The 27426-nt window shown below is 36.7% G+C and overlaps 1 pseudogene across 1 annotated transcript in view; it reads right to left on the bottom strand.

Annotated features, from left to right (window-relative positions):
• Positions 1 to 27426, bottom strand: part of LOC145675044 (obg-like ATPase 1 pseudogene) — a 187302-nt pseudogene that overhangs the window by 93821 nt on the left and 66055 nt on the right. Inside the window, exon 2 of the transcript XR_014129108.1 lies at positions 23581 to 23777. The product of XR_014129108.1 is annotated as an obg-like ATPase 1 pseudogene (transcript). The remainder of the gene's footprint in view (positions 1 to 23580; positions 23778 to 27426) is intronic.

Here is a 27426-nt window from a genome sequence, read left to right as displayed (position 1 = left end):
CAAGGAGTAAATGTTCTGCAAAAATTGATGGGTTTAGCAACCTTAGAAAATAATATAAATAGTATTTCATTTTTCTAAAAACAATGGACATAAAGTAAAATCTCGGAGATACGCTAGTATAATAATAATAGCTACAAATCGTCTCCTTATCTGTTAAGATTCTACTATACTGTAAATAGAGTAACACAAATTTACTTTTTATATTTTTACTACATTTGGTGTAAAATACATAAAACTAAAACCTACATAATATAAAACTGTTACATGATTTTCCCGGGAAAATTCTGAATTTCTGGGGTATTTTTCACCAGGCTAACCTCTGGATTCATTCCTTTTCAGCTTTGGAAGCAGTTATAAGTTAATAGTACATATTGATATGACATATTCGACAATCTCTGTTAAATAATTCGAAGGGGATTTTGCCATTTTAATTTTCTTGCTGACTTAAAAGAAAACTATTATTTTATTGTTACGTATTATATATGCACGTAATTTTAAGTGAACTAGACATAACTTGCCATTTTCGGAGTCAGCTGCAAAATGTTTAGAGATGTGTTGTCCCTTCCGTGGGTTTCCACAGAAAAGAAAAAAGCGCTCATATTTTATCATTAATATGTACATATATACAAGTTCAAGGTAATTGGACGTGTTCTAGCGTTTCTCTCACTGGCATTAAAATATTTCCGAAGGGGCGAAAATATTTCCCTTGAACGGGCTTTTCATGTAAAAGATAAAGTTCATAATATAATATTTTACTATTGTAATGTATGTATGAACGGAGCTACAACTGAATTAGTCATATTCTTCTACTACTTTCAGATTTAGCTGCAAAATATTTCGAGAGGGGCCATTAACTTTTTACACCAGTTTTCACAGAAAAGGAGAATAAACATTATCCCTTATTTATTGTTGCTATGTTTGCACTAAGTTTAAAGTAAATTGGATGTGGTTTTCTGTATTATTTAAAGCTAGCTCTAAAAAGTTCCGGAAGGGCTTTTGCCCCCTTAATCTGATTTTTCAGAGAAAGGAGAAAAGCGCATCCCTTTATTTTGTGTATATTGTTTCCATGATACAAATTTTCGTTGGTACCATGCACGTACTTAAGTGTATACTTCTAATCTTTTGTTGTGTTCATGCTTTGCATTAATGCACATTTTCTTTTTTCCCAATAACAAAATGATTGGAGGGGCTTTTCTGCCCTTAGACGAGAGTTACCACAGGGGTCTAGGAAAATTCGGTGTAGGAAATTTCGGTGTAGGAAAATTAGGTGTAAGAAAACTCGGTGTAGGAAAATTCGGTGTACAGAAAATTCGGTGTACGGAAAACTCGGTGTGGGGAAATTTAGGTGTAAGGTAGATTCGGTGTAATACATATTGAATATTACCACTTACGATAATTTACGACACTTCATATTGTGAAAACGAAAACCATAAAATGTAATGAATAAAATGTTATTTCCTATTTCAAGAAAAGCAAAAATTTTTTTTTCCTTCAGTCCACTACCTCTTGCATGTCTTTCGCGGGGTATTACTATAAACTACTTTTCATCACACAATGAAGCTGACACTTTTTGTCAGAAATAAAACAATAATAAGTTCAGAGAATAGTTATAGGAACAACTAAAAACACCTTTCCTATAATACATCATAGAACATATACAAGGTGATTCTTTTAAAACTCACGGATTTCAGTTAGGTCTAGAATTTCTAACTGAAGTCCGATTTTCATTCGGTTTGTGGCAAATGATAAAGGAACGTTGGGAGATTTATGGAACTATGTCTACTGGTTTAAATTCATTTGGGGTAATATCGGCCACGCCTCTAGAAAACAGCAAATATTCGCCATTGTATCGAATTGGAATTAGGCGAGGTGCGGTGTGGAGATTTGACTTCCTTCGTTAGATGGCAATCTCGCGACGGTCAATAAGAAACAAGAAACTGGGCCGTTGTATTGAGAATTATGCTGTGCTACTGTATCAATATGATCAGGACACAGTTACAGTAATATGCTCTTTGGAGCAACGTGATTTTATCGTTAAAATTTTTTGGAGAACGGGATCTGTTGTTGCTACGCAAAGGGCATTTACACGCAACTTTGCCTCACGTTCTGCCCCAGACAGGAACATAATATGGTCGTTAGTGAATAAATTGCAGGAAACAGGATCGCTTCTGAGGAAGACAGGGAAGCATCGGACCTTGCTGGCGGATGTTGTGAAAGATGTCAGGTACCGACTCTAAGTCACCCAAGAAATCTCTATTCAACATGTGATTTCGCTTGAAATATCCAATATCTCATTCGAACTGTAACGTACAATGGCGAATATTTGCTGTTTTTCTTGCGGCCTCCTCTATATTACCCCGGATGAATTTAAACCAGTAAACATAGTCCCATAAGTCTCCCATCCCTCCTTGATGATTTGCAGCAAACCGCATGAAAATCTGACTTCAGTCAGAAATTCTAGAGCCAAATGAAATCCGCGAGTTTTCAAAGAATCACTCTGTATATACATATGTAAGATGCAAAAATATATTGATCAAAAAAGTCTTACTGGAAAGGGCAATCTAAAGCAGGATGGTTTTATCAGATAATAGATGTACAAATAGTTGACTTCTTCTCCAATCAGACACTTTAGTTTGTTTGCCTTAAGGTAAACAAACTAAAGTGTCTGATTGGAGGACTTTGAGGACTAAAGTGTCTGATTGGAGGACAAATTTCTCGTCGTGTAAGGGCCATAAAATGTTAAAATCCCTCGAAATTTAGAATTCCAATACTTTCAGAAACACAATTCAATATAAAGCAATATAAAGTAGACAGTAAACAGTAAAAATGATAGTCGACAGTAAAAGTACGTTCTACACAAAATTTGAACTTCAAACTAATACACTCATTTATCCTCAAAGTTGAATTTTTAATAAATCCTACGGCCTACTACAACGAATCTTTCTTTACACCTAACATTCCCCACACCGAGTTTTCCGTACACCGAATTTTCTTACACCGAATTTTCCTACACCGAATTTTCTTGCTCCCTTACCACAGAACACACATACACATATAGATATATAGATATAGATATACACATATAGATATAGATATATAGATATAGATAGATAGATATACTTTTACATGTCTCAGTAAACGCCTCCTCCCCCTGAGACCCACTGATTCGAATTTAAAAAAAACAAACTCTTCGCCTTGGTCTGGGACCTGGACCAAAGTACTCGTAAATAAAATTTGGTAACTCACTGTCAATTCGTCTGGTCGCCAGGCCGCACACAGACACGCAGAGACAAAAACACACACACACACACACACACACATATATATATATAAAATTAGTCACGAGTACTTTGGTCCAGGTCCCAGTCCAAGGCGAAGAGATTGTTTTTTTTTTAATTCGAATCAGTGGGTCTAAGGGGGGGGGGGGGAGAGGCGTCTACCGAGACATGTAAAAGTAGTAGAAAATGACCAATATTTTTTTCTTTCGTTGTTCAGTTTGTTTACATAGAAATTTTATCTGATCCATGCGAAGAATGGGTATTTCAGCTAGTATTATTTATATTAACCTGGTGGGAGTGAGATAAGTTCACTCAGTTCAAACCGAAGTAGTGGAAATGATTGTGAAGCCTTAAGGAAAATATACGACATATTACATTAAAATCGAACAGTTGTAATGGAAATTATCGAGAAAAATATTTTTTAAATCGAGGGGGAAGAGGGTAATCCATACTACATGAGAGGGTTAAATTCACCGCTCGTTCTTGAGGATTTTAATCCCAAGCCATGGGGATGACGGAAAAGAGTCAAAGGAAATGTACATCATATTGTATCGAAACCGAATGAATTGTTGAAAATTTATTGTTGAACTCTAAAAGAAATGCACGGGGGCTAGGAGGGTAAACCCACTAACTTATTTCTTACTGATGTTAACTCACTACATAGGTAATAATTGGGAAGCCTTAAAGAAAAGTACGACATACTAGCCAAAATCGAATACTTTCTAACGAAAATTATCGTTGAGCATATTATATATATATATATATATATATATATATATATATATATATATATATATATATATATATATATATAGGGTGTTAATGAACTATATCGACAAACTGTAAGACACGTGGTTCCTCACATCAAAACAAGAGAAAAAGTTCATATGGACCTGTGGGGAAAAGTGCATAGTTTCAAAGCTAGGGCTGTCCAAAATCGCAAAAAAGCCAAATTTCAAAAGGCTCTATTTCGAATTCGAGAGACTTTGGATGGTGATCATTATCACCGTAAAGGATGTCATGCATACGCTATCCAAAAATGCATATTTCATTAATATTCAATTGGTGTACAGAGTATTCCCTGTAGGTTGAAATTCCCAAACATGCATGACATCAACCGAATTTTGAGATATGCTCTGACTTTATGATTGGTCCAAAGTAGGCAAATGATAAGCCTTGATAGCAGTGAACACGAAATCATTTGGCGTAATGTCGGCAGTGTTAAGGATCGTCAGCAGCAAGGTATCTTGTACTCTGGAAAACGCATGATGCGATGTTTTCTTTCACGCTTGTAAGTGGAGAAAAGTTTGAATTATACCATGACGAAATACATTGCATCACACGTTATTCTGAACACACACACAAAAGAAGAAGAAGAAGAAGAACATGGAGCTGCCGGTTCTTAACACTTCCGACTCCCCTCCGAAGCACTGGATGTCCATTGTTGTCAAGGCTTACCTCCTGCCTCCTTTGGACCTCCTTGAAATCCAGGTATATCTGAAAATTCTATTGAGAGCACATCTGAGAATTACACCCTATAGGAAATACCCTGTACACTTATTGAAAATAGATTAAATATGCACTTTTGGATTGTGTATACGTGGCTTTCTTTATGCTGATAAGGACCACCATCCACAGTTTCTGAAATTCGAAATAGGGCCTGTTGAAATTTACCTTTTTCGCAATTTTGGACAGCCCTAGCTCTGAAACTATGCACTTTTCGCCATAAGTCCATATGAACCTTTTCTCTTATTTTGATGTGAGGAAATCACCTCTTACAGTTATCGGAAATTATCGAGAAAAATATTTTTTAAATCGAGGGGGAAGAGGGTAATCCATACTACATGAGAGGGTTAAATTCACCGCTCGTTCTTGAGAATTTTAATCCCAAGCCATGGGGATGACGGAAAAGGGTCAAAGGAAATGTACATCATATAATGTGCATCACATCGTAGAATGTGTTTTACTTATAACAAAGTATGTATCGAACACAAAGAAATTGACATATGTAATATGAACTCTATGTTTAAGAAAACTATTGTAAATGTATTATGTAATACACCAACATTATAATTGGGCTTATGCCTGTGGTGTTGATGGCAAATAAATAAATAAGCTCACCGGACATAAGCTCACCGGCAGCCTTACATTACAGGGGCGGACAAAAGCTCACCAATAGCAAACATAATCTCCCTTGAGTAATAAAATTCACCAAATATTGAAATTTAGGCCTTGGCTACTTCCTAAGCAGAAAATGGAGCTTATATCACTTATCAGGTATAAAAAATAATAAGAACATTGCGGAGTTGCGTTGTATTAAACGTGGGCAGACTTTGAGAAACTTGTAATAAAATGCCCTGGATATAAACATCTAGTCTTTGACTACAATTACAAATAGGCCTAATAACAATAACTGAGTAGAAAGTAGAGCTACTAATGTCGTATAGCAGCTATCAGATATCAATAAAATAGGGATGTTGCAAGTTTAATGTGTTAAGCATGGGTGACTGTAGGCCTAATTTGGCACTGGAAATTTTGGAACCAAATTTTTCTTATAAGCCTGACAATTTATCAGCTGCACTAAAATAATTTCATGGTTAGGCATGAATACTTACATAATAGAATTTGCTTGCTAACAGGATTCGTGGTTCTACTTTGTGATTTATTTTTTTTATTTTATTTTATTATTTTTTTTACGAATTTATCATACTCAGATGTATTTAGGCCTTGCTTCTTTGTGCTGGCGTCGTGCTTAGAGACCAACACTCAAATAAATCTCTTTCTTATTTCCTAACACTAAGCTTTCTTTTTCTTTTTCTTTGTTTTCTTTTATTGTTCATAAGTTGTTGTTTTGTTCTTAGTAAATAAGGAAGAGATTCATTTGATGAGTATTGGTCTGCAAGTATGATGACAGCCTTAAGATTTGAACTCTGCAACATCTTAATATTTTATTCTGATGTCTGATAACTCCTATATGACATTAGTTATATAGCCTACTTTCTATTGAGGAAATAGGGCTACTAGTAGTCAAAGCCCACATTTAAATATCCGGGCTATTTTCTACTGACTTAGGCCTACTACTAGTCAAAGTCTATATTTTAATAAATCTTCATACCCAGCATACGTTTTTCTAAAGCAAAATGAGATATATATCTGAGATACTTTCAGCCAGTGTGGAAAAAAATAACAAGGAGATATCCTTTCACCAAAGTTTCGTTTACCGATATTTCTGTGCTGCAAAATTTCCTGCATGAAAGTATCAGCACAGGGGAGAGAGTTGGATTGCTTTCTTCAGTAAGAGGAAGTAGTATTCTTTTGTTTGTCCAGATCTGTTTTCAGTTTATATTTTAATATTAAAAATCTACTTCATATTAATATTCAAAGTCTAGTTTCATTTCTGTCATATTTTCCGTCTGTCATTTTTCCGTTGCTTATTTATTTTATTCAGGTTTATTTTCCTTTGCAATTAAATTAGTTAATCTATAAATGTAATTACTTATCATTATTGTATTCTTTATTTCGTAAATTATCTTATAATACAAATATATTATTAGTGGTGAGCTTATGTCCGGGGAGCTTTTGTCCGCTTTTGCATTAACATAGGTGAGCTTAATGCCGGTGAGCTTATGTCCGCGACCCGAAAATATACACCAAGTTTTGACATATAAATATTTTACATAGTATATATTGAAATATTGTCTTCCATGTGGCCTACATGTGTAAACTTTCAACATGAGATTGATTTTACTAACTCCCTTCCCCCTTTTATACTTGAAGAATTGCAACCTCAAACAACGGCATTATTCCTTAAGTAAAAGGAAGGCACATAGCACGTAACCGGACTCCGCTAGTCTACCGTAAGCTTTTCCATTGTCTCAAGATACTGAATCAACGCCGGAAAAGTACTTTAGCTCCCACTGGGAATTGAAACCAAGGCCTATGTGGGGATCCACAGGATTCAGATTCCTCCCGACAAAACTTCGCAACTCGACGAACATTTGTGAACTTCCTTACTATAAGTATACTTCTTTGTCATCGAAATGATTGACATAGCCTAAAAATTTTAATATCTTTAGCTCTATCATGTTTAATAAGAGGCACTAATTAACAATTACTTGTCTTTTCGGGTGTTGAATAACACAGGTTAAATAATACATATACGTATTAGACCTGCAAAAATCTTCGTATCCCTCCAAACAAACAAACAAAAAAAAAATTCTGGGCGCGTGCCTGGCGTGCTCTAAACATTCATTTATTTATGTAAAATATTTCAAATGCAGCTTCTAAGGCCAATTTACAACAGAATATTTTAACATCAATAATGGAAAAAGGAAAGGAGAAAATCAGGCAGGATTTATGCTTAAAGATAACATCCCGACATTCACTTTGTGGAACAACGAAAAAAGCTGGTAAAACCGGTCAGGGTAGCAGGCCACAAGCTTTGAACCCAGGATCTCCCTTTTGCGAAGGAAGAACGCTAGCCACTAGGCTATGCTCGCTAGACATAATAATAATAATAATAATAATAATAATAATAATAATAATAATAATAATAATAATATAGTTTGATTCAATATAGTGAACAAATTGGGGATGTGCCTGGATTAAGAATCAGCAAACAACGGTGAAATATCCCAAAAATAATGCAGATTGATAGCCAATGACGCGGCCATGCATCACACAATTTCCTAGCTATTTTATGGGCTTTGTTTTAATAATAATAATATGATTTTCTCAGGCTTGCGCCCACCATTCATGGAACAGTTCTTACATGAATTAATCCTACTCTTGTTGTGGACAGCGAAGAGCGCTATGAAAACAAAACAAGATGAAGAATGAAAGAGATTGTCTATTTTCCCTCCCCTTTGCTACTTTTGTCTCACTCTGTGCTTCCCCCTGACCCTGCTGTCCCCTTCCACCTGCCTTTTTTCCTTGTATGTGACTGACTTCCTCCTATGATATTCACAGAAATCGATCTCTTTTTTTCTCCCTGTCTCTACTTCATATTTGCAATAACAACATATGAAAGTGAAATATTCATTCTGCTTCACCACCTGAAGAACGAAATTCAATGTCACCCTCTGAAGAACAATACAATAGATACCATTTCCGAGGAACTATCCAAAGATCTGATAAGATCTGTAACTGTTGAACACAATACCTTTACCAAACCTGTCTCTTCATCTGTGTTACTCGTGTGGCAAATAGTATTTGTAACGAAATAGCTTCTGTTCCACACATTTTCGTTCCATTAGATACCCGCAGAGGAAAGAATCTCATTCAGCTGGTACCAGTTGTTGATGTTCTCCCACCAAGCGTGAAAGGAATACCCGAAACAGATTTGTTCCTTCAATTAGTTACGGTACAATAACGTTACATGCTCGAATAACGTTACGGCGTCGTAACAAAAATTGGTGTTATACCTTGTACCTACCTACATTAAATAACAAATAATTTTGTTACAGAGAACTATTTTCGTTACGTTACAGTTACGTTAAGTTATCCACCCCTGGGTTACATGAGACGTGGACCTGCAGCTTTCGAGTGAGTTTCGCTTCCAACGAGAATAATACAGTACAACCCCTCAAATCCGAACCCCGGAAATCCGAAAACCCGGCAAATCCGAACACGTTCTCAGGGAAAAAAAATAACTATAGCTGGAAAATGAAAAAAAAAAAGATTTAATCACACAAATTTAGTTTTTTTTAAGGTTTTAACATTTTTAGACTTAATGCTTATTCAAAACGTTATAAAATACAGGAAGTTTAGATAAAATAGGAAATAGTTTACGTCACTTACGTATTTCAAAAAATCCAAAACAGTGAAATCATTTTAGGTTAACTGGATTACGATTCACACGAAAAATTACAACACAAGATTAAACAAACACTGATTTTTGACTTGAAGTCAGTTATATTTAACTGTCGAAGATTAGAAAATAAGTACGTAATATTATTTCCCGGGTAATCCGAACCCCCCGAAATCCGAACAGGCTTCAGCCCCAATTAGTTTGGATTTGAGGGGTTGTACTGTAATAATAATAATAATAATAATAATAATAATAATAATAATAATAATAATAATAATAATAATAATAATAATAATAATAATAATAATAATAATACAAATTTATATTCATTTCCAGCAAGATTCCTGCATACATACCATTGTAGTGCAGTATTATTTCCCCTCCCCCAGATTCGTTCTTAATGAAACCACAGTTCTTACTTAACAGTTACTATGCATTTGCAGGGTGTTTAATCTAACGTCATTTTTCTACAACACTTGTAATATTTATAACAAATAACCATGAGAAAAATTGTAATTTAGTATACATTTTTGGTTCCTTGTAAATTCGTTATAAATTGTTCCTAAATTCCTAAATTCTTAGCCAAGACGGCAATCTTTTGATTCATTTTTTTAGATCATTCCTAAAATTCTTGCTTCCTAATTTCACAATTTATTTCTGTCAGTAGTTTTACGCTCTTCTTGTCTTCCCCCTCCCCGAGGAGTGATCCCCAGACTGAAAAGCAGTAGTGATTAGATGTAAGTAGGCATTCACCTCGTCAAACTGAAAATAAATAATAATAAAAAAAGTAAAAGCTTCAGTCAGAATGGCTTTTCCCCGAATTCGAACACGAGAACGCAAAGCAAGAAGGATAACCACTTGCTATATGTTCTATTTTATACGGATTTCAGTGAATATTCAAGCAAAAATTATGGTAGTTAATTGCAAATTGCTCCGCACTGAGATTTCTTGGTAGCCCATTAAAATTTCTGCATCAGTGCACGGAAGAAAAACGACAAATAAGCCGCGTTTAAGCACAAGCTGAAATTAGCATACAGAAGGAAAGAAATTGCATACTATAATAACATTCATTAACAATAATACAGTAATTCGACATCTGGTTAGCTAAACTGAAAATAAGCATTATTACCATATAAAACCAGAGAATCAGCCATTGATGCATTGTATGGGAAAGAAGAAGAAGAAGAAAAAAATGATATGCTGAAAAGTTATTCGTGTTCACGGAGGATCAATACTAGGATTTTATATCAAGGGGGTGGAGCTATATAATCTGAAGACAGTATACGGATGGACAACCCCCTGGGCTCCGGAAACAATCTCGCACGCAAAGCAGAGGGCGTGACCCGTACAAAACAAACAAGCCGCCGCATGTCGCTTGATGAGACCCATTAAATAATCAAAAACCAAAAATGGCCAGGGACGTAAAACGAACTGTAATTTTCATTGTTGAATTTTACAAAACGTAGCTTTTTCTTTTATGTTTGGTGAATCCGTATCATTGTAACAGTTAAAGTATGCATGCAAACGTGGGCTTTTTTTTTCTTTCTCTCTCTCTCTCTGTCTCTAACGGTGGATGTTTTAAAACTTTACATGAAAGACACGACATATGCACGTCGAAGGTCTCTCAAAATTGTGCTGGACGCCAATAAATTAAAAAAAAAAAAAAAAAAAAAAAAAAACGTACCAGGAAAACAAGCAGCGATTGAGCATAAAGCGATTGGTCAAAAACAATTTCGAATTACAATATTACATATATATATATATATATATATATATATATAAAGAAATGTGATCAAGTCTGCAGCAAGTTTTTCTAATGAAATGCAGTGCTTTCAAAACTACTGAAAATAATAAGTTGTTAGACTAGCGGTTCTCAGTCATTGTGCCGCGATACATTTGTGTCACACAGTCCCCTACTGTGTGTCGCGAAATTTTGGAATTTAAAAAATCATGAAGTATTTAATAATAATTAGTTAAAATAGAGACAGACTGTACCAGTCAACACCTCCAGCGTAAGCAATAATGTTCACTGCTATAAAGGTGACGAAGAAAGTTCTGTCCCTTTTTGTGGAGCTCTGTGTCCAATTGGCCCTGATACCGTGAGTTGAATGCGAATTGTGATAAGGCGAAGGTCAGTTGTTGGTGTGGGTATATCCAACATAATACCTAGTTGTAGCAATTCAGTTACACCGTGAACTTGCATAAGAACAGAGTGAACATGGTACCTCCACAGAGCGACATTAGGACGTGTATGCTGTACGAGTTCAAACTGAGGGTCAAACTCCGCTGCAGCGAGGCGGAAGATATGCCAGGCCTTTGGTGAGGGTGTTGTGACTACGCGGACAGTGCATTGGTGGTTTTACAAGTTTAAGGACGGTGACCAAACATTCGAAGACGCAACACGTGCCGAAAGACCAACGCATGTACAAAATGAAAATCTTCAGGCAGTAATTGAGGCGAACAGTGGCCAGTCATGTGAGGAACTGGGACTATAATTAAGTATGAGTGGAGAATCCATTCGGCAGCACATCCATCAACTTGGGAAGTACTACAAGTTGAGTCGAGGGTCCCACATGATTTGACTCCGGGTCAGAAGGCAACGTGAGCAGACACCTGTGATTCTTTGCTGTCTCCTCTGAGGAAGGAGCCTTTGCTAGACAGGGTGTCGAATGCGATGAGAAGTGGGTTCTGTACGAAGCTCCACGGCGCCGTCATCATTGGTTAGCATCACATGAACCGGTTTCAAAACAGCTGAAATCAACACCGCACCAGAAGAAGGTCCTCCTGTGTGTTTGGTGGACTGCTCGCGGCATCGTGCATCGGGAACTGCTACAGCTGGTCAGAGCATCAATGCAACTGTGTACTGTCAGCAGTTGAGCCGTGTTCAAGAAGAACTCAAATCTCTGGAGCCACCATTTCTGAATCTCTAAGGGGTCCTCCTGTTACATGACAACGCTAAGATCAACGTGGCTAGGATGACCTACGACACTATTCTACGCCTTGGATGGGAAACACTATTGAATCCGCCATACTCCCCGGACATTGCGCCGTCCAATTATCATCTGTTTCATTCCTCGGACAATCACCTTAGAGGACGCCAGTTCAAATCCTAGTAGAGGCAAACTGCACTTGATCTCTTCTTCGCTTCACGGTCCTCCAAGTTGTACCGTGATGGAATCTATGTCCTTCCAGAACGTCGGCAGAAGGTCGTCGATGCTGAAGGGGACTACTTTGATCTTCCAGGTACGTCTTAGGTGACATCGATGTTCGAAGGTGGTGCGTGAAAAAGCGACAGAACTTTCTTGCTTACCTTATATATAGAGTCATTATAAAAGCTAATTGGTTTCACTATTATTATTATTATTATTATTATTATTATTATTATTATTATTATTATTATTATTATTATTATTATTATTTCTAATAGAAATATCAAACAAGTGTATCGCGTCGTCCTAGACATTTAGTAAATTGTGTCGTAAGTCAAAAAAGGTTGAGAACCTTGAGCTACACTATCATTATATGCTCTAGATGCAAGCAGACCATATTATTCTCATACAACATAAAAGGAACTGTATTCGAATTCCTACAGGACTGATAAAATATAATCAACAGTGAGATAGTCAGCAAGTTCTTCTAGGAGTGATCCACGATTTTTTTTTTTTTTTTAAATATAGAAAGACCGAAGTTTTTACAAACTAAAAGCAAACCGAAAGACTGTTTTACAATGTGAAACCATTAGTAAGTCAGCATACATATTAAGCTCACATATACTGTTATTAAATATTATTTACATTTTCAGTGTACTGCCTTATTGAAGTATGAGTCTTCACAGCAACAAGTTAAAAATATAAAGACCGGATCAGAAATAAGTGAGGGGTGGTAATCAATCAACTGGTGGTGGTCTCGGGTTCAATGCTTCCCAATTTTTGGTATCCACCCAGCGTCGTGAGCCAAACTGGGGAGTCACGTGAATAGAAGGCGTAACGGCCAGTAGATCTAAAAAAAAAGCTCTTTATACGTCTGTTAGAGACAGGGCGACGCAACGCGCTAACTACGTATTAGTCGCTAAGTTGGACGTAGTTCAACCGTTCGCTAATAGATGGCGTTGGAACGGCTCAAGGCAACAATGGGCTGTCACGCCAAGTGGTGGTTGGTTATATTCCGTACTTGACATCCACATGGAATATTTTGTTTGATAATCAGTATGGCGTTCTTTGAGAACTGGCTACAATACATCTCTCTCTCTCTCTCTCTCTCTTTATATATATATATATATATATATATATATATATATATATATATATATATATATATATATATAAAAAGTTACATGAGGAATGTCTCTTTCTGAACATAAATTTCTTTTCCTTTAAAGCTTCAGCCGAAGATGATGCATTGCAATATCATCAGAGTATCCCCAAAGAACACCGAGAAAAACTTAACAGGGTGATAGGGTGTACAAGTTTTATCATCAATCCGCTAGAATCCGCATGTGTCTATAAAATTTCACGCAAATGCCAAAATACTTAATGTAGGCATGACGAAGAGGAACACACACTCACTTAGATAATATAACACATTCGTTATGTTAAATGCAAATATGTCCCAACACCTCGAAAGACTCAAAGCGTAACATCGATACAATAAACATGATCCAAAAATATCTGCATCATTCATAGAAAGACACGGATATACTGTACAAGACTTTTAATATTCGAACGAGGGTACCAAAATTAAATTTGGGCATGGGCACTCTGAATAGAAGTTGGAACTATCAATGCCACCTCCATCGTCGCTACCAACCGCTGAAGAAAAAAAAAATTTACAGGCGTGTATTCTGTGGAGAGCAATGAGATGTTTATATTTTCGACTACATTTTATTTCCATTTTCATTATCTTAGTCTTGATAGTGCTGACAGATGACAGGTAACATTCGCAACCATAATGCTTATTTTTATTGTTGTTATCATGTTATCATTTTTAGTCCTATGAATAAGTGTATTTTATTTGAGATGTTATTTGATATGATAATTATGCTTATATACTTTTTTTTATGACTTTCATTGTATTTTCATTCGTAATAGGCATTGCGTTTTTTTCTGTTTTCACTTGTATATCTATATGCATGCACCCTATATTTATATAAATCTTTTTTCTTTTCTTGGGGGGGAGGCACTTTGTGGCTGTAAAGCTGTTTGTTCCCGAGTCAAAAATTGTTAAAAGTTATAGGACGCCCACCAAACATGTTCAAAAACTGCTCAGCCCGGATTTAGGGTTGTCAACGCTCGAGTAGCTTGGCTCACAGCACATTCACTATCGAGACGAGCCAACAGCTCACCCAACCGAGCCGAAACTAACCGAGCTGATGGGTCACCCCAACTGAGCCGGCTCGAGACGATGGCTCACCTAAACCGAGTCGGTGACTCATCCCAATCGCGCAGGCTCGAGCTGTTCACTCAGTTGAACCGAGCTGAGCCGGTTGACATCATATCCGGGTTGGGTTCTGCTTGGGCTCAAAACTTCGACCGCGCAGGTCTCAGCCTTGATGGTAAGAATTACAGTATATACGTATATTGGTGCTCACTTCATTTGAAGCTGTCTAGTTACAAAAATTCATTGTCGTCTCGTTAATCGAGACGAGACGAGCAGTGTCCCATCTCGTGAGCAACACTAAAAATATTCCACATTACTGCTTACATTTCTCATGGCTTTCGCTTTCCAGTCTAATCAGACAGTGATTTAAGACGAGCTGAACGAGCGAGACGTTTATCAAACTCGACTCGTGAAAATTATTTTTGACTCGACTCGAATTTGCTTCGAGTTTCGAGTCGAGTCGAGTTTTAGCTCGACTCGTGCCCATCCCTTATTGATCTATGCTCAAATATTATATATATATATATATATATATATATATATATATATATATATATATATATATATATATATATATATATACAGAGTGTTTCAAAATAACACCAACAACGTTTGGCAGGTGACTCCTAACATCAAGATAAGACAAAAATTATAGACCAACCGGGGGGATCTGTCATTTCGGAGTTATAGGCTGCTGTAAACATGAAAAAATGAACTTTAAAGATCCGTAGCCAGTGATCAAAGACAGACAGTATGCGGTGGTATGCCATACCACCCCTGGCTTTTCAGTGATGAAGACATACCGTCTCTGGTTTTTCAGTGATCAAGAAATACCGTCACTGGAAAGTGGATGCTAATATATCTGTAATAAATCCATTTTTACACACAGTAATTGACAAATAGCTTTGAGTGTAAGAAACTTTTACTTCTTATATAGAAATAATTTCTAAGATGGCAACACCATTTTTGTTATCTTTTCCCTACTTTTTATTTTAAAAATGGTGTCTACAAGGTTCACCTAGTTTATATTTTGTTTAATATTATGTTGTGCCATATTCAATTGCTTCTTTCTTATGTATGTTTGTGTCTTCTTGACTTAATGCATATAAATGCCATATTTTGAGCATGGGCGGATTTATAAGATGTCTGCTGAGGGGAACTGACTTTCCGGGGGTCTGCAATACCCCTCAGTGGGTTCGGGAGTTGTCCTGCGGTAAATTATTTTAAAATTGTTAATACGAAAACTCGGCTTTTGAGCATTTTCATGTATAATTATCTATAATACAACATAACGTAACATTAAAAAATAATCTCAGTTGAGGGTGGGGTAAAGCCCCTCCCCCTCCTCCGTAACTGCAGAGGAGCTCTCCCATGATTTTGAGTCATTAAGTGAATAGAAATGCAATCTTTTAGGCAACATACTCTCACTGTATTTCAACATTTAGATAGGTGGTATATCGAGTCTAAATCATAATAAAACATACCGCCTATGCCTTTTCTCCACTTCGAACACTGTCCATAGCTCCAAAACTATGGGGCCTACGGTAGTCGGGTCGACTTCACTTAGGGACTATAATATGTACGGTATCCAAAAATACGTTTCAGAATCATAAGGTGCTCACGCAACAATTTTCATAGCGGGAGTTTGGCTACGGGCATACAATTTGAAGTACTCACCTGCATAAAAATTGTTGCGAAAATACTACAAGATTCTGAAACATGGATATTTGAATAGGGCAGATACTACTTCCTAAGTGAAGTTTTGACCCTACTACGGCATGTCTCATAATTTTGGAGTTATGGTCATTTAAAGTTCATTTTTTTTAATGTTTTCGGCAGCCTATAGTTTCAAAATGAAGCATTTGTGCACACACGTTGGTCTATACTTTTTGCCTCATTTGGTATCAGGAATCACCTCCCAAACGTTGTCGGTGTTGTTTTGAAAAATGAAATGAAATCTTTAAGTTTTACGTCCCACGTTTATGCCGGTTAGGCTAAAGGAGACGGTGATGATGAGTAATGAATGAAATGGTGGAATAAAGAAAGTGAGAATCCCGAGAAAACCCACGCACACGGTGTTTGTCCACCACAAATTTCACTTGGCGGGGGCTGGGATCGAACCCGGGACCCCAATCACCAGAGGTGAACTCTCTACCACTGAGCTACCGCGGCACTTTGTGATGTTTTGAAATAACCTGTATATATATATATATATATATATATATATAAATTTGCTTTCAAAGGAGACAAGAGTGCCGTAGAACATTCTGACTAATACATGAAAGTGCCCCCCCCCCACTTGAAAAAAACCCTTGAGAAACAATAGAGTAGAAGATACTTTTTTTTTTTTTATCATGCTCATCTTAGTTACTATGTAAATTTCAACTTGTCTTAAGAAACAGAACAACTCTTCCAAAAACCCTGAATCGCATTCAAATGGGAATATTAAATTTAACCACATTATACTTGGTTGATTTGAAATCAAAACGGTTTGCATCTGTTATAGGGTTATATACTGTTATGCTTTGAATGTTCATGTTTTTCTTCAAATAATAATAATAACAATAATAATAAAAAGAATATAAGCAATAGTCCATTTTTTTTTTCAAGCAAAGAAATTTTATAGAGAATATTTCCATATTGCTTGTTACGATCCTCACGAATTCATATAATAACAGATTGCTGAATGCACAAAACATAGACATTACGTCTTGAGATCAAAATACCACAATGAGAGAACTTTTTAAAACAAGAGAAGAAGAAGAGAAATTATTCCAATCGGAACAACAACCACTTTCTATCAATGTTGTTAACCATTAAATTAAACGAATCCAATTGGAATTTCTAATCTCCCAACAGAAATGATTCCACTTTTCTTATATGTATATATAGAGAGATTGTTGTCTGTTGAGAGAACTGGTATTTTGCCCGTTCTTAAAGGTTACCTTTCAACCGCACAAAGGAAAAATTATCCAATAAGATGACGGCAGGATGTCGGAAAATCACAGTAGTTGAGGCCACCCACTGCCAGAGTATAAACTTGTTTCAAACCACCCCGTCGCCACCCACCACAGCACCTACCACAATCAGCATAACAAAGCTATACGTATATTGTAAGTCATTTCCCAAGTAAATACAATTACATTTTTCAAAATAACTGCAAAACATATGCCAACATTGAATCCTTTTAGAATCATTGTATCATTGCGTGCAACATGTCATTCGACTGGCAGTGGTGCCCACCCCCCTTATGTCCATGACGCACCCCCCAATTGTCTATCCATAGGTGTTCTTCCATGAAAAAAATCTTTTCGATTAATTTTTACACCCCCTCAAACATATTTATTTAGATTTTTAACCCCCCCAAATAGTTCAATGACGCAGTTTGCGTCATAGCCCCCTTTTGTGGGCACCCCTGCGACTGGTAATTACATGTACTTAACAATGTAATTATACTACTAGTCGTATACATAAAGGGCGGATCCAAGGGGGGCTCTATAGCTCCCCCTTGACGCTCAGGTATACACTGGATAAAATGGATTTCAATCCTGTTTTACACTGGATAAAGCGGCAAACTATGGTTTAGCCCCTCCCTTGATCATATCCTGGATCCGACACTGCACATAAGGTCAGGCCCGTATTCATATATTGTGCGCCCCTGTGCTCTGAATAATTTGCCGCCCTCCGAAAAAGACCAATACTAGAGTTGAATTCATAATTTTTGGGGTCCCTGAGATAGTGTCGGTTTTAATCCAATTCAACTTCACTCCCTAGGGAGGGGTTGAGATTTTAAATGTAATCGAATATAGTATATATATATATATATATATATATATATATATATATATATATATATATATATATATATAGAGTAAGGTGACCGATGATGGCCACCCCTAACAACTTTTCCTTATAATTTCAAAATAGCTGAAGAGAAAACTAATATGCTGGGTGGGTTCCAACCATTGCTCTGTCCTCTTACTATTATCAGATAAATAATGAATCATCCCGTAGTATCTATGGAGAACAGAGCGGAAATGTAAAAGTGTTCAAAAAGACCAACATAGGAATACTATACCCAATGATGGCCACCCTCATCGCCTATGATGGTCATTCAAAGAAGAATAGTCTTAAATGTGTTCAAAACAAATAGTCACATATATGTTTGGCAACACTCTATAAGATATTGAAAATACAGTGATATTTGTAGTCTAATATTTGAAGCCACATTAAAGAGATTACATTTTAAATAGTTGCATTATGCAGCTGCTAGTTGAAGAGCAGTGAGTAGTGCTAGTGCATCCTACTTGAAAACTCATGAGAAAGTTAAATGTCTTGTTCTAAGTTAAAGTGTAACATTAAATTTCGAGTTTACGCGTACATAATCTCATTTGTATTATTTGTCAGTTTAAAGATAATTGCAATTAAACATAACATTTTCCAACATTCCACTCTTTCTCCTGGATACCACAATATCTTATGGCTAGTTTATTCCACATCAAAACATCTTCCGCAAAAATACTTTGTTTTCGTCAGCACACCATATGACTGTACGCACGTTTCGTGGGCCCAGAGATTGCACAAAACACACTGAATCCAATCAACTTTGTTCACAGCACTTTTCTCGTAGTAACTTTTGCCACAACACACACAAAGATCAGAATCATCATTTGACAACTTCATTTTTTTCTAGCAGGAAATTTCTTACCAGTAGTACGAACAAAATAACTAGATATAACACCACGAGTTTGCGGAATTGCTTGTTTCACGTTGTCCGTAGTAGGTTGAGGAGCAGGATCGCCACTGCCTATGTTACGTGTGCCTTTGCGAACTTCTTTAAGTTGCTTCTCGCGAAGCGTTTGCAGCTTATTTGGAAAAACAGGATTGAATTTATGCGGTTGCATACGTTTGTTTCTTGCCATACTTTGTGTCTTCATCAATAGAACATGGGACAACGTAGAAAAGCTTATGTGCTTGTCATTACCTAACGGGGAATTAACAACTTGGTGTCCATCAAGAAGAAGAACTGGCCCAGGAGTACACTTGGAACGAAAGAATTGTATCCACGCGAGGAATAATGCAGCATTTGTGTATCCACTTTCTGAATATTCAATAACAGTCCCAGGATGAAACCCCTTTCGAATAACAGTCCCAGGCCTTCTTCTCTTACCCTTAAAAATAACAAACGGTTTTATGAAATCACCACTTGCATTGCAACACACTGGCCACGCTGATCATCATACGAACCCCTCACTGTGACCATCATAGGGATACCAGAATCTCCCTCTCATTTGACGTCACCGGCTGCACACACGTGACTTTGTGAACACCACTCTAAGTCGACATTAAACCTCTGGTAACAGCAAGAATGACACAAATGGGAGAATAATATGTAACATAAAATACGCCTAAAACCACGCAATGAATTCATGTCTCATTTTACAACGTACCCGAAAAATGTACCTATTGGCACTTCATAACTCAGTTACTCTAATACTACTTACCAGAATTTCCCGCAAATTTGACAGCCTTTTGCGCGTGTCACTTCCTTCTCCCACACTGCATTACTACTGGCACCTGTTGTGTCTATGCAAAAATATCAAAGGGTGGCCATCATAGGCAGAGTGACCATCATCGGTCACCTTACTCTAATCAGATAAGCTAGCTAATTAGTAACTATTGTAATTAGAGCGAATTAAAAACATTAACATATTTTCTCGCGCTTTCGCAGGACTGCGGGTTGCTAATTTTAAATATTATACCTACTTTATTGTGAATCTTTTTAAAAATCTGAAATTTTGCCGCCCCCTAAATTTGCTGCCCTGAGAATACCACTTACCTAAATACGGACCTGCATAAGGTTACGGGTCACGACAAGGTAATATTAAATGAAATGAAATCTTTCAGTTTAACGTTTTATTGTTATGCGTTTTGGGCTAACGGAGGCGATGATAAAGGCAAGTGAATGATCATGGAATGATTGGTGGAGTGAGAATGCGGAAGGAAACGGAAGTACCCCCGAGAAAACCTACGGACACGATTTGTCTAGCATAATCTTCTTGGCTGGGGATCGAATCACACCGGGAGGTCCGTGTACTCTTCTTTGGTCATTGTTCTCAACAGCAATTAGGGAAAATTTGACTAGATCGCAGTCCAAATTTCGATGGCTTAAAGTTCACAGGAACTAAAGGTCTGCATACACAAATACGTCACATGCGTACTACGCGAGTCAAAGTCTATCCCAGTACCGTTTAATTACTATTCGATTAGTTCGGATCATCGCGTACGATATATTGTTATTGATTGATTGATTTTTTGAGTTTTACGTCCCTTTTCAGCAGCGAGGCTATATAAGACGTGGACCTACTGATTAACGTGGAATCCGAACCACATGAGCTCCCGCTGGGAATCGAACCCGGGCCTCCCACGAACAAGGCGCGCGTATATTATTTTATTTCAAACTAGCTGAAATGTCCGTTTTTCGCACTGGGAGAATTTGTTAATGGAAAGTTATTATCCACCTTAGGATACGCATTTCAATGAATCATCATCATCATTATAGATATTCTGCCATTATTGTAGGTCACTTGCCGCAATTTGAGAATTTTCCATGCTCCGCGTTCTTCCGCTAACCTCTTCGTCTTGTACGATTTTTTTATCGTATCGTCCATTAATTGAACTCTCCTTCGCCCTCTCTTTTCTGCCACCATAACCTCTAGCACGTCCCTCATGATAGCTCTTAAGAGTCTTCATCCCGGCGAAATTAAAATACCGCTAATTTTACAGTAATTATGTGATATCTTCAAATAGATAAAAGATAATCGAAATGTGGAACAAGAGCGCCCTAGACAATATTATTTTACATAAGAAACCATTATCACGACTCACTTATCTGCTTTCGATTTCGAGCCATTTTGAAAATCGACATTTATTTTCGCGTTTCTAAACGGCTGAAAACGGAAAGCCACTAGGTGACTTGTGATAACGGTATCTCACGCAAAATAATATTGTCTAGGGCGCTCTTGTTCCATATTTCAATTATCTTTTATCTATTTGAAGATATCACATAATTACTGTAAAATTAGCGGTATTTTAATTTCGCCGGGATGAAGACTCTTTAACATCTAAAATTGTTCTCTTTTCCTCCACCATTTCTAACACCCTCTCATTCGTTTTCCGCTCGACCCAGCTAATTTTCTGCATTCTTCTCCACACCCACATTTCGAAAGCTTCCAGTCATCTCCATCATTTTTGCGTAATGTTCATGTTTCTGCCCTATACAGTACAATATTCCTCCACATGAAGCATTCTATGAGTGTTTTTCTCAACTTTTTATTCAAGGTCCCACACAATAGTCTTTTCTTCCTCCTAAAGGCTTCTTTCGCCATTTCTATCCTTGCTTTTATTTCACGTTCTCACTTCATATCATCACTACAGGCCCGCAACCAGAGGGGGGCTAGGGGGCCTGGCCTCCCCTAAACTTTTCATTGCCCCTCCAGACCTCAATACAAAATGCTATTATTAATACAAAAAAAAAAAAAACAATTTTTAGGAGAATTTTTAATGACTTGGCCCCCCCTAACATATCCATGCCCCTCCCCTTAAAAAACCTCTGTGGCTGGTTTCGAGCCTGCATCACTAATAATACTTACCCAGGTATCGAGAACTAGTCACCTGTTCTATTTTCTCCCTTGGTATTTCTATATTTGACACTGATCGAAAAAAATCGTAAGATAATATTTAAAAAAAAAGTGTCAATTTATTTGTAATTAAGAGTTTGTGTACCGCGTTTTATCTTCCTAAAGTGACAGACTCGTGAGATATTCAATTTTTCTCATAAACTATGACTCCCGCTCCCTTTAGAACATGTATTATGATACAACTGACACAATAAAAATCCCAGTTCGAGGGTGATGATAATTATATTCCAAAATTCATTTCAAACGTTTCAGGAGTTTTTCCGTGATTCGATCACTCATATGATCAGTTTCTTTTTTATATATATTAGTTTAAGGACAAGACCAGAGGCGTAACCACCGGGGGATCCACCAGGACCCGATTCCTCCCCCCCCCAAAAAAAAGCTCTTAACACACATTTGTACATTCTCAATAAAACTATGTTTGTTTAACAGGGAAATGATTGATGTAGCATAAAAATTTGATGTTACATTTCATCTGTATTCTTTCTCTTATAAAAACAATCTAGTTCTATCATTTTTCTTTTCTGAAAATAAAGGTGGAAGTATTTTACAATTATTTATCGTCTTTACGGGTGCAGAATAATACCCATTCAATACTACATAGACGTAGTTGCTCGTATTACTGGACCCCTTCCCCGAATAAAAATTTCTGGGTGCGCGCCTGGACAAGATAAGATTCGGATGCGACTGGATTAGAGATATTTTATCACTAGAGACCGGATGTTAGGCAAAATGCCTATTCTTTAATATTAATGATATGATTAAAAATAACCATCTAAAGTTTATATTGAGGGTTATAGTTTCAAATTAAGCCAATTTTATTGTGCCTATTTCGCCCCTTTCTACCTGAATAATTGCTTTGGTGCCTAATGTTGCCTATTCTATGCATTTTCTTCAAAATAAGACTTTATTTTAAAAAAAAAGTATAGTTTAGTGATTCAACAAAGGATTCTGCCTCTTCCGAGAAATATAAGTGTTGTTTGTAGGTAATGTGCAGTAAAACTTTGGCCTGCTGTGTACTGATGAAGTGTATGAAATTTGGACTGTTGTATCTAGTGATAAAGTGCTGTATAGAATGTATGGAATACATGTCAAGCTTCGTTTTTCTATATACAGTACTATTCTTTGAACATTATCTATGATTTGAATTTATTTTTTTTTAATTGTATTGAGTATTTATCTTGATTATTTCGAGTTATTTTAGTGCCTATTTACTGCCTATTTTTTAAAATTTTAAATGAATATTTGCCTGCCTATTTTCCAGGTTTTTAATGCCTAAACATCTGGTATCTATCTATGACTGATTAAAGAAAAAGAAAAACACTCATGCGGACAAGAGACAGCACAAAAATTATGAAGACCAAAGTGTCGAAAAAATTGATACAAACTAATTAATAATATTCATTTAATGAGATACTTATTTTCATTGGGATCAATGGTGCAGAACGGGAAGTTCTCCGCAGCTGCCTGACTCTTCGTGAGCACATTGAAAAACGTCGACTTGCCGACATTAGGAAGGCCCACAATGCCAACCTTCAGATTGGTTCCTACACGACCAATCAGAGGCTTCTTTTCTGGTTCCTCGGGCTTCTTGGGCGCCATGACGAATTACACCTGAAATCAGAAAATAAAAGGGTTTTGTTGCAATCTTGTGTTCATCTCTTTTGGGATGTCTCATTTCCTTCCTCTTTGCACCCCTCCCCGTGCATCCTATCCAAAAACTCCTTCAATCCAAAAAGCACACACACACACATAAAAACAAAAAGACTTTTAATCTTCTATATACACCCATTTAATGACGAAATATGAAATTTCATGTAAAAATCTTCTGTGCTGTGCAATTCAGGTGCTTACCAACAACGGCAAAATAAAACAAAAAGGCCAGACAGAAATTGGTATTAATGTAATTATCGGAGGAATGATTCGAATAAAAAAGTAAGGGGGAGTTATCCATGATATCTAATTTGCAGTTAGATTCCAGAGATCTACAGGAGTAATTTACATCTTTGAGGCCGCACAAAACGACAGGGCGGAGACATAACAAAGAGACGATAAAGAAGAGGACGAAAGAAATTGCTCTGACTCTAGGGCGAAATCACATTTTCAGCTTTTACTTTAGTTCAGCTACAGAAACTTAAAAAAAAAAAAAGAACAAACAGGGAATATACCCTACAGCAAACAACTTTGTTAAAAAAAAAGAAAGAAAACAGTGCTTCTATATGAAGTAAAATAATCGCTCGAATAACTACAATGGAATTATACCTTTTGTACGTTTGACATACACAAGAAAAATTACCATGAATATATTCCCCCATTTTCAGCTGAAGCTATCCGCGTATTCACGAATTGGCTTCAAAACACTTTTTTAAAAAAACTGCTTTTGGGTGAGATTTTGATCTGATCTTTGGAAAACCAGGGGAAAAAAAAGCAGCAATTTCTACTTATTAACATTGTATATACCATCAAAAGATAAGCGCCTTCTTGGTAGAATCTGATTCAGAAGGGACACACTATGCCTTAGTGGTCACTCTTGATAACTATACTTTTGTCTTGCTAAGGGTGGATGCACAAAAGATGTGTTTTAGTGCCCCCAGGATGCAAATCATATTGCCATAGCCTTTAATTCCAAGCCCAAAAGGAGGGGCACCCTTGTTTTGGAGGAAACTTCTGCCAGTAATCATGGTGTATGAAGCCAATGAAAAGTATGTGTAACTAATAACGAAAAGCATTATCATCATCATCATGTTTTTGTAAGATACAACACCACACCAGGTGCAGATTTACGTACATGCATCGGTTGCCTCGTACGCCTTGATTATATGAATTTTCTCAATTTTCTTTCTTTACAATAAAATCACAATAATAACAATACAAAAATGTACATTACACGTCGAAGCAATGAGCAGTAAGTACTGGTACCTTATTGGGAAATTCGATGCACACAATATATATATATATATATATATATATATATATATATATATATATATATATATATATATATATATATATATATATATATATATATATATATATATATATACATATATATATAAAGGATATTGAACCACATCATACTTTCGTACAATTATGCGACCACGAACGCAATTACAATAAACTACATTCTCAAGTTTTCTCTGTAGGAATCTAATTAGAACATCCTCGGCTCTCGTTCATTATGTTTATTTATTTATTTATTTATTTGCCATCAACACAACAGGCATAAGCCCAATTATAGTGTTGGTGTATTACATAATACATTTACAATAGTTTCCTTAAACATAGAGTTCATATTGCAGATGTCAATTTCTTTGTGTTTGATACATATTTTGTTATAAGTAGAACACATTCTCCAAATTGGTGATTTCAATAATACGTTGGTCCTTGCTTTTTTGCAATAAAACAGACCAGAGTTATTAGCACGAGTTTTAAGTGTCGGGACATGAAAATTTAATGTTGATATGAGATCCGTACAATTAAATTCGTTTTGTACTATTTTATGGAGAAAAATCTAATCTGTCACATTTCGCCTTTGTTCAAGTGTAGGGATACAGAAGTTGTCTATTAATGTTAGATAATTTTCATAATATGGATAGATTCCAGTTGTCTTGTACGTCAAGTATTTGATAAATTTAGATTGGACCTTTTCCAGTTGGTGTCTGTATTGCTGTTGTGATGGGTTCCAAATCACAGCAGCATATTCCAGTTTTGAATCTTCTCTCTTTAAAGGTAGCTCAAAGGCAGTGACAGATCTACGCCGGAGACCTGGGCTCCACCAGTTTCTTGAAAAAAAAAATGAAATGAAATCTATAAGTTTTACTTCCCACGGTTATGCCGGCTAGGCTAAAGGACACGGTGATGATGAGAAATTAATGAAATGAAGAAAGTGGGAGGAAAGGGAGAACCCCCGAGAAAACCCACGCACACGGTGTTTGTCTACCACAAAGTTCACTTGGCGCGAGCTGTAGTGGAACTCAGGACCACATGCACAAGAGGTGAACACTCTACCCAGGGGTGGATCCAGGGGGGGGCGATCACCCCCCAGGAGAGGAAACTTTCTTACTTTATATATATATATATATATAAATAAAATCCATCCCAGAGTTTGGAGCCCTTAAAAGTAGCATTATGACAACCCATTGTCTCCCCAGAAGTCGGTCCTGGATCCGCCCCTGACTGTACCACTGAGCCACCGTGCTCCCGCCAGTTTCTTGAGTGACAAAAATAACTGAAACTATTATTTAATATATTTTGCACGTTTATAATACGCGTTGCCTTTTATTCTTTATTGGAAAATTTTTCAAACATTAGATATAGTTTCAGTTGCAGTTTTTTGTTATGCAATGTGTAAAACAATACTAGAGATCCACAACGTCAACGTCCAACTTAGCCAGAATATCCATCGTGAGACATTTAGATCGGAAAACCTGTGAACTCATGATATACCTATCATAATCTGGGTTCTAGCTGCTTCCCCCCTCCCCCCAGTTCTTACCTTCCAGACCCGCCACTGCTGAAATGCCGATTCTTCGCATAAGAAAGATAGTTAAATGGAAAATATACCAACCACCTGCCCCATTACGATATGCATTTCAAAAGTGTCTTGATAAAACACAGGTCGACACAAACGCAATGTTCAAAATTACATTTTTAAACGGATTAACTGTTTCCTCACTTTGGCTATTTTATGAAGGCAAAATATGAAATTTAAATATAATTCAAACTGCCTCCTCTTCCCCTTTTAGAAGTGGAAATTTCGAAAACACTCGTAAAGATATTAACACATTTCTAATAAGGAGACTAAACAGCAAGTATCACCTGCTTAACTTGAAAGGCTTACGAAATACTGTAGTTTTAGCGTATATTTTAGCGTAACTCCCTCCTCCGTTAAGATATACAGTACATTATACTAAAACCGATATGACCAAAATTCGGCTCGAGGACATTGCTAACCACGTTCAAGAATGGATTTTACACAGTTCAACTGTTTTCCCCGTAATAATGAGACAGACTGGCGATTTGAAAGTGGAGAAAAAGTTACAGGAGTCATTTCACTCCCAGTGGCATGCGCCTGGGGCTAGTCCCTCTCCCCAGTTTTTGAAAGTTTCTACTAAACTCATGGTATACCTATCATAGTTTGTGTTCTGGATGACCCCCCAGTCTTTACTTTCTAAATCCGCCACTGCCAACTCCTTTAAAAAATGGAATTTTCCAAAACTCTGGAACAAGTTTCCGCTTATTTTTAATGAGGCATTCATATACA

Source organism: Thermobia domestica, chromosome 18 (assembly GCF_964235325.1).
Source record: "Thermobia domestica chromosome 18, izTheDome1.hap1.1, whole genome shotgun sequence".
Classification (NCBI taxonomy): Eukaryota; Metazoa; Arthropoda; class Insecta; order Zygentoma; family Lepismatidae; genus Thermobia; species Thermobia domestica.
This window is presented reverse-complemented; position numbering and strand designations above follow the sequence as displayed.